This window comes from Mauremys reevesii, linkage group 5 (genome assembly GCF_016161935.1).
Source record: "Mauremys reevesii isolate NIE-2019 linkage group 5, ASM1616193v1, whole genome shotgun sequence".
Classification (NCBI taxonomy): domain Eukaryota; kingdom Metazoa; phylum Chordata; order Testudines; family Geoemydidae; genus Mauremys; species Mauremys reevesii.
Window position 1 is genome coordinate 120,585,272 of NC_052627.1, and position 8,643 is coordinate 120,593,914.

Sequence of the window (8,643 nt, forward strand, 5' to 3'; positions counted from 1 at the left end):
GGATGGCGCATAAGCCTTTGTAGGCAGTCTCATCATACTATCCCCTCTGTAAATTTATCAAGCTCAGTCTTAAACCAAGTTAGTTTTTTGCCTGCACTGCTCTCCTTGTCCTGTTTCAGAACTTCACTCCTCTGATGGTTAGAAACCTGAATCTAATTTCAAGCCTAAACTTATTGCTAGCCAGTTTATATCCATTTGTTCTTGTGCCAACAATGGCTCTTAACGCAAAAAACTCCTCTCCCTCCCTAGTATTTATTCCTCTGCTGTATTTATAGAGAGCGATCGAATCTCCCCTCAGCCTTCTTTTGGTTAGGCTAAACAAGCCAAGATCCTTAAGTCTCCTCTTGGAAGGTAGGGTCTCCATTCCTCTGATAATCCTAGTAGTCCTTCTCTGTACCTGTTGCAGTTTGAATTCATCTTTCTTAAACATGGGAGACCAGAATGACACACAATATTCCAGATGAGATCTCACCAGTGTCTTGTATAATGGCACTAACTCTTCCCTATCTGCACTGGAAATACCTTGCCTGATGCATTTTAGGATTGCATTAGCCTTTTTCATGGCTGGATCACACTGGCAGCTTATAGTCTTCCTGTGATCAACTGATACACCGAGGTCATTCTCCTCCTCTGTTACTTCCAACTGATAGACCCCCCAGTTTATAGCAAAAATTCATGTTGTTAGTCCCTAAGTGCATGACTACTGCATTACTGCTGCAGGCCAACAGCTTAGTAAGATTTCAGCAAGGATTAGATCTTTACTTGGAAAAAGTAGCATATGTAGTTGCAGGATGAAATGACAAAGGGTATAAATTCTCATGCCTTAATCCACAAGCCAATCACTATTTGGGGTAGGAAGAGATTTGCTCCCAAGATGCATAGTGCTGGAGTTAAGTCCAGAGAGGGGTATGCTTTCTTCTGAAGTATCCTTCATTGGAGAAATTATATTGGATAAAATGGACCATATTTGATATAATAAAATAAAGAATAAATAACTAATAACAATCCCTTGATCTTCTTTGCCCCTTCCATCAAGGGGTCTCAAAGCACTTGAAAAACATTGATAAATTAAGACTCACAACATGCCTCTGAAGTAAGTCTTATTATTCCCATTTTACAGATGTGGAAACTGTGGCACAGAAATGTTACTACATGACTGGTACAAGGTCACCTAGAAAGTTAATGGTAGAGCCAAAATTAGGCTCTACAACTCCAGACTTTCAGTCCAGTGCTCAGGTGTAAAAATTCCCGTGTTCTATGAAAGTTCAAGGTGTTATTTATCCTTTGTGTAAGGGAAACTGAGGCAATTCTTGACCTTTACATGAGCAAGTTAAAGTAGTAACTGTAGAGGTGCTGCTGGCCAGATGGAAGGAGAATGTGTAAGAGAATGTGTCTAGGTTAAACCTATGGAAGATAAGCGGGGACATTTTTTTTTCTAAATGAAAATTAAGTGGTCAGAAAGTGATTTCCTAAATTAAAGGGTAGGGGATTTTCATGTGCCTGTCAATTGCGCTGGATTTCACTGGGTTTGGCTGTTGCATGTGGGAGCCCCACTCCCTCTGATCACCACTCTTCTTTACTTGCCACTCTGAAGTGTGTGCTGGAAGGAAAATGGAACAGAGTGCTGGTCAGGCCCAAGGGTCAATAACAAACTGATTCTTTTCTTGAGGGGATTAATCTCTGGAAGCTAGAAGATTATTTGGAAAGACCTTGGATTCCCCCATGATAGTATTAGAAATTAATTAGGTGCATGCAGTCAGGTAATTAGGCACGTGCAATTAGGTAAGACTCAAGTGCCCAATGGTTGTTCTCTTGAGTTATATAAGAATTGCTAGACAAATTGTCAAAAAGGGAACCAAAGGCCTTATTCTGCACAATGCAGGAACTTACCAAATAATAATAATAATTAGTTCTGTAGCACCGTTGATATGCAAGGCACTTGGCAGACAGGTAGGAAGATATGGAATCTAATTTCTGGCACATCTTCAGTCCCTTTGTGTCATTCCCAGCATCACAAAAAGACCACAAAGGGGGTTCCAAACAGATAGCTGAATACTCTTCTCTAAATGGGACATTTAATTGCTTAGGTAGAGCACAGTTCTCCACTAAAGGAAGGGCCGTCCCTAGGGGGGTGCAGGGCCCAAGGCAGAAATGACAAATCCGTCACTTCCGGGACCGACCATACCGGCCGGCTCGCAGGGTCCCCCAAAGCGCAGGATCCAGAGCGGTCGCCCTGATTCGCCGTACCCAAGGGATGGCTCTGAGTAAATTCTCACTATATCATCACCAACATTGGGTAGGATTTTCAAAATCACTGAGAGTAGACCAATGCCTTGTGCTTCTGAAAATCGCACCCAACAACCATGTAATACAGCTGAAAATCTGTACAAAACCTGCAAGGGTATTTTGGTGAGTAGGATCAAAATGCATAAAAACACTGATAAGTGAGCACACATTCAAAGGTGCAACTTGCAAGCTCAAACATGAATCGAATATGAATGGCCATCAGATGCCATTTGTCACATTCTTATCAGTTGTAGTTCAAGAGAGAGATTTAATAATTCAGTATTTAATGGGCTGAGGTAATTATATGTATAACTTCCCTTTTCCTGCATCTCACCTTGCATCTCAGTTGTAGCACAGGACAGAGTTCTCGCTTTTCAGAACTCTTCAGGGGGAAAAGAAATATTATACAGTGGGCTTCCAAAAGTGAAGTAAGCTAAACCGAATCAAGGCCACGTCCATTCTGAATGAGAGTGTCCATACACAGGTATAACGCAGTTGAACAAATCCACTTTAAATTCACACCTTTAATAAATTCAGATTAATTTTCCTGAGTGTTCCTGTGGAGACAACCCCAGAATTGAACTTCTGAGTGAAGATATGCAAACCCCTGAATGTAGATGGTAATAACAGCCGCTAGTCATCCTCAGCGGGAGATTCTTAGTGAACAAAACACTTAATAAAAACACATTTCCAAAAAAATATTAGAAATATGTTAATTAATGTTCTTAAACAAAACTATTAGGTAGTACATTTATTAGTGTTCTTTATGCTGCTCTTACATGTATTTCAATGAGAGATTTTTGATAAAACAATTATGCTTTTGTACTTTGGCAACTACATACAGTCACATTCCATTCTGCCCTCGCAGGGATAGTTTCTCAGTCTCTATAATGAGGCCTCAAAATGCACGTGTGTCCATCACCTGGATTCTCCAGAGCCTGAGGAGAATGGCAGTGTCTCAGCCAAATCTCCTGAGCAAACAATTAAAAGACTGACCAAATTTCTCCTCCAGTGAAGATTCTGAATCCAAACGCCGGAAGCAGATATTTACAAACCATTGCAAAGCCTTTCCACCAGAAGTGATGCTCAGAATTCAAACAGCCCTTTGATTCCCAAACTCCTCGCAATGCCCTCCAAAAAACCTCTATGCCAAGCAGAGTTCTGACCCTGTAAAAGGAGGAGTGCTAGAGAGTATATGAAGTTAACTAGGGACTTCACTATTGCTATTGATTTTATGTGGAAGATACTCAAATACTGTGGTGATAGGCAGCAATATGAAATTCTAAGTTAGTCAGGCCTGGTCTACACTACATGGTTAGGTTGATGCAAGGCAGCTTACATCAACCTAGCCATGGATGTGTCTACACTTAAATTTTGCTCCTGCCAACATAACTGCCCGACTATGCCAACTTAATAACACCAGCTCCCCAAGCAGCATAGAATCAAGGTCGATGTAGTTAGGTTGACGGAGTGTCAGTGTACTTATATCAACTGTTACTGGGCTCTAGGAGCTGTCCCACGATGCCCCATGCTGACCGCTGTGGTCACCCGTTGTGAACTCCACTGCCCAGGGGCCAGGTGGACAGGAAGCTACTCCTCCCCTTTAAAGTCCCGTGAATTTTTGAAATTCCTTTTCCTAGTTGCCCGGCTTGGCGAGCACACCTAGCAACTCTCCAGTGTTGTGTTCAACTGCCCATGGCAGCTACACTCTGCAGGCACATTCCTGCCAGGTATTGGATCTCCTGGGCTTGTGGAGAGAAGAAGCTGTGCAGGCGCAGCTCTGAACCAGCCATAGAAATGTTGACATCTACGAACAGATTGGTCGGGACATGCAGGAGAAGGGCTACAACAGGGACCAGCGGCAGTGATGCACGAAAGGCAAGGAGCTGTGGTAGGCATACCAGTAGACAAGGGAGGTCAGCAATAGATCTGGTGCAGAGCCGCAGACCTGCTGCTTTTACAAATTGCTGCATGCCATCCTTGGCGGAGACCCCACCGCCACCACCCCCAAGAGCTCTGTGGATTAGGGTTGCCAACTTTCTATTTGGTGCAGGTTCTGGGGTGGGGCCAGAGATGAGGGCTTTGGGGTGCAGGAGAGGGTTCCAGGCTGGGGCAGGGGGTTGGGGTGAAGGAGGGGTTGAGGGCTCTGGCTGGGAGTGCAGGCTCTGGGATGGGGCTGGAGATGATGGTTTTGGGGTGCAGGAGAGGGCTCCAGGCTGGGGCAGGGTATGGGGTGTGGAAGGGGGCTCTGTGCTGAGGTAGGGGGTTGGGGTGTGGGAAAGGGTACAGGTTCTGGGCTGGGGGGTACAGGTTCTGGGCTAGGGCCAGAAATGAGGGGCTCAGGTGCAGGAGGGGGATCTGGGTGGGGGGGCCTCCAGCTGGGGGTTCGGGCTCTGGGGTGCGGTGGCACTTACCTCAGGTGGCTTGCGGAAAGCAGTGACATGGCCCTCCAGCTCCTAAACGGAGGCATGACCACGTGGCTCTGAGCGCTGCCCACGCCTGCAGGCACCGCCCCCTCAGCTCCCATTGGCCATGGTTCCTGGCCAATAGGAGCTGCTGAGCTGGCGCTGGGGGTTGGGGCAGCATGCAGAGCCCCCATGGCCATCCCTCTGCTTAGGAAATAGAGGGAGATGCCAGCAGCTTCCCTGGAGCCGGCCGGGGAGCCTGCCTTTGCCGCCAACTGGACTTTTAACGGCCCAGTCAGCTGTTCTGGGGGTTCCAGTAAAAAACTGGACACTTGGCAATGCTACTGTGGATACTTTGGAAGAGTCTTGAGTCACAGACTCAGCTGTGAACAGTGAGGAGGAGGAAGGACAGGCGAATGGGGGATCCAACTACCCAGTGAGGCAGGACATGTTTTTTTACTCCAGCACAATCCAGCCAGTCCTGACAGAAGAGCATGGGCAAGCCTGATGCAGGAGAAGGAACTCTGGTAAGTATGCAGTTTGCTTTGAAATTACAGGGCTGGAACCCCCAGTGTAGCAGGACAAATCTGTTGATTTACTCTTTTTTACTTGTGTTGGAAGAGATAGTGAAGTAACCAAGATGGGTAGAGTTGCTATCTGCTTTTCATTCCCTCTAGAGCAGGGGTAGGCAACCTATGGCATGGGTGCCGAAAGCGGCACACAAGCTGATTTTCAGTGGCACTCACACTGCCCGGTCCTGGCCTCCGGTCTGGGGGGCTCTGCATTTTAATTTAATTTTAAATGAAGCTTCTTAAACATTTTAAAAACCTTATTTACTTTACATACAACAATAGTTTAGTTAAATATTATAGACTTGTAGAAAGAGACCTTCTAAAAACGTTAAAATGTATTACTGGCACACGAAACCTTAAATCAGAGTGAATAAATGAAGACTCGGCACACCACTTCTGAAAGGTTGCCGACCCCTGCTCTAGAGTTAGGCAGAGGGGGCCTGGAGCAGTTTATGTGCACTGGGATGTCCCGTGAAAACTTCACAGAGATCTCAATAGAGGTACTCTTCAATCCTCTGCCGAAGGTTTCTGGGGAAGGCTGCCTTATTTTTTCTATCGCGGTAGGACACTTTCCCAGGTCCCTCAGCAATTACTGCAGCAGGTACCATTGCAGTACACAGGCTAGCAGCATACGGGCCTGGGCGGCATCAGGATGCCAGAAGCAGCTGTGCTCAGCCCTCTCTGCTTTTGTTACCCTCCAGAGTGAGATATCAGCTAAAAATCACCACCGCCTGTGGAAAGCGGTGCTGGTATTCAGTGCCATTGCCCTATACACATATACAGATGCATGTGAGCTATCCCCTCCTCATTTCCCCAACCCCCAAGGGCCATACTCACCATGGCTGGTGCTGTCCTGTATCAATCCCAAGGAGAGGTGAGAATGTAGTCATCACAACTTTCTGGGAATCAAAGGGGAATGAGTTCAGTATCCTATGTTTTGATTTCTGTCATGAATACACTGACAATGGTACTGCTGTGTGTTGTATCTGCACCTGCTGGCATTGTGGCCTTGAGGGTCTACTCCCCCACACTTGCAGAATGCCTGAGCCGGATAAGGAGGAGTAAGAAGATGACTCAGGATGACATGTTCCAGGAGATCCTGCAAGCCTGTGCTGCATCAGAGAACGAGACCAGGGCCTGGAGGATGACCCTTGCAGACAGCATGGAGAAGGAAAGAGTGGAGAGGAGAAAGGCCCAGGAGTCCAAACAGGAAAAGGGAGAAGGAGATGCACCAGGACATAATGGGGCTCCTCAGGCAGCAAACAAATGCTGCAGACTCTGGTGGACCTGGAGGTCCAAGATTCCTGTGCTTGCCTCCTTCTGCAGCCAATACACAACTAAATATCAGGACCTTCCTACACCTCCCCTTTACATTCCATGTGACATTCAGGGCTGCTGCATGTCCCCTACCACTCCACCCTGGGGGACAGTAAAGGCAATCACAGCTACTCATACACTGAACTGTGAAAGACATGGTTGGTGTATGTGTACTTGAAATGGATATGGCTGTTCTTTCCCCTTCATAAGTTGTGTTCCCTTAATTTATTAAGTTTACAAAGTTCTAGCTATTTTTTATCTGCCTGGTTCATGTTACAGAACAAAATTATATTTTTGGAACATAATTTAGCTTTCTTAGTTCACAACATAAGTTGCCTGGTCTGAGCAGGTCTGACACCCACCAATTTCCTGTTATTTCATTTTGTCACAGAACCCATAACATCATTTTCAGACAATATTAATAGGTGCATTGGCAATGTAATGTTCCTACACACAGCACTCACTGAAAGATTCATACCGGGCTGCAAAAGATCAAGGCCAGATAGAGCACACTAGAGCAACACACACTATTCTGGCTCACCATTAAAATGGTCTTTCAAAGCCTCCATGAGCCATATAGCTCCATGTTGAGCTCTTCTACAGATCAGGCTGTTCAAATTCAGCAGAGAGCTCCTCCACCCTGGCAGAAACTTTCCCCCCTTGCTTCACAAATATTATGCAGGACACAGCAGGCAGCTATAATTACTGAGAATTTTTTTTCACTGAGATCCAATCTTGTAAGTAGACAATGCTGAAAACCCTTCAAATGACCAAAGGCACATTCAGCTGTCATTCTGCTCCTTTTGAGCCTGTTTTTGAAACGCTCCTTGGTGCTGTCAGAGTGGCCGGTGTACAGCTTCATGAGCCATGGGAGCAAGGGGTAGGCTGGGTCTCCCAAGATCACTACTAGCATTTCAACATTCCCAATGGTAATCTGCTGGTTGAGAAAAAAAGTTCCTGGTTGTAGCTCTCCTTGTGACAAAATGGCCGATATTGGTATGGTGGGTCCCGTGCTTTTCTTGGCGGGGGGGCTAGGACGCCCTCCCTTACCCCTGCTCTTGGGGTGCTGAGGGCCCCGCTAGTGGCCCAGGAAGTGGTAGAGAAGGGAAGCAGGGAAGGGATCTGGGTTTGCTCCTCACTCTGAGCCTCAGCTCCTCTCAACCCCTGTGGGTTTCTTACCCTCTTCCTCCTTGGGTAGGGTTACCCTCGGTCCTTGATGCTGGGGAAGGGAAGGGGCAGGGTCTCCCTTCCTTCAGTTCTCTGTTCTTTCACGTCTCAGCAACACACCTCCAAACTCCAGTCCTCTATCCTTCCTCACACACCCTGACTGCCTGAAGTAGGGGGGTTTATTAGGTTCCTGACAGAGCCTTAATTGACTACAGATGCGCCAATTAACCTGTAATAACCTTTCCTAGTCTACAGAGAATCACGCCTTAATTAGCCTAGGGTTTATATATCTCCCCTCCACCACTCTCCCACTGCTCCCCTGGCTCTGCTGTATCACATCCTAAAGATGCATGCATTGTGTACCTTCCCTGATCAGCCCATACCGATGCCGGTAAAGCATCTCTGGGGATCCTTCAGTGCTTGCATTACCATAGAAAAGTAGCCCTTTCTGATGCTAAAATAGGGATGTGTATGCCACCTATTGCTCCACCTTAGTTTGGGAACTCCATTGCTTCAAAACCATCCACTAGGTGATGCATATTGCCCAGAGTCATAGTCCTGCATAGCAGGAGGCGATTAACGGCCCTGCACACTTGCATGACAACTGCCTCTGCGATGGATTACCCAAATCCAGATTGATTCCCAACTCACCGGTAGCAATCTGGCATTGCAAGTTTTCACAGCACAATTGCCGCTCACGTCTCAGCTGTCAGTGTGGCTCTCATTTTGGTGTCCCCGTGCTGGAGGGCTGGGGCAAGTCTGGCGCACAGAGCCTGGAACATGGCCTTGCACATCCAAAAGTTCTGCAGCCACTGCTTGTCATCCCAACCTGCATGACAGTATGATCCCACCCCTCAGTGCTTGCCCAGAACTGGCACACCACTGTCTTCAGCTGC

The 8,643-nt window shown here is 46.8% G+C and overlaps 1 long non-coding RNA gene across 1 annotated transcript; it reads right to left on the reverse strand.

The window, feature by feature from the left end:
* Positions 1-3,051: 3,051 nt before the first annotated feature.
* Positions 3,052-7,812, reverse strand: LOC120406769. The gene is made up of 3 exons (XR_005599570.1): positions 7,760-7,812; positions 6,101-6,162; positions 3,052-3,453 (listed from the first exon to the last, which is right to left on the reverse strand). It is a non-coding gene; the product is annotated as an uncharacterized LOC120406769 (long non-coding RNA).
* Positions 7,813-8,643: the final 831 nt, after the last annotated feature.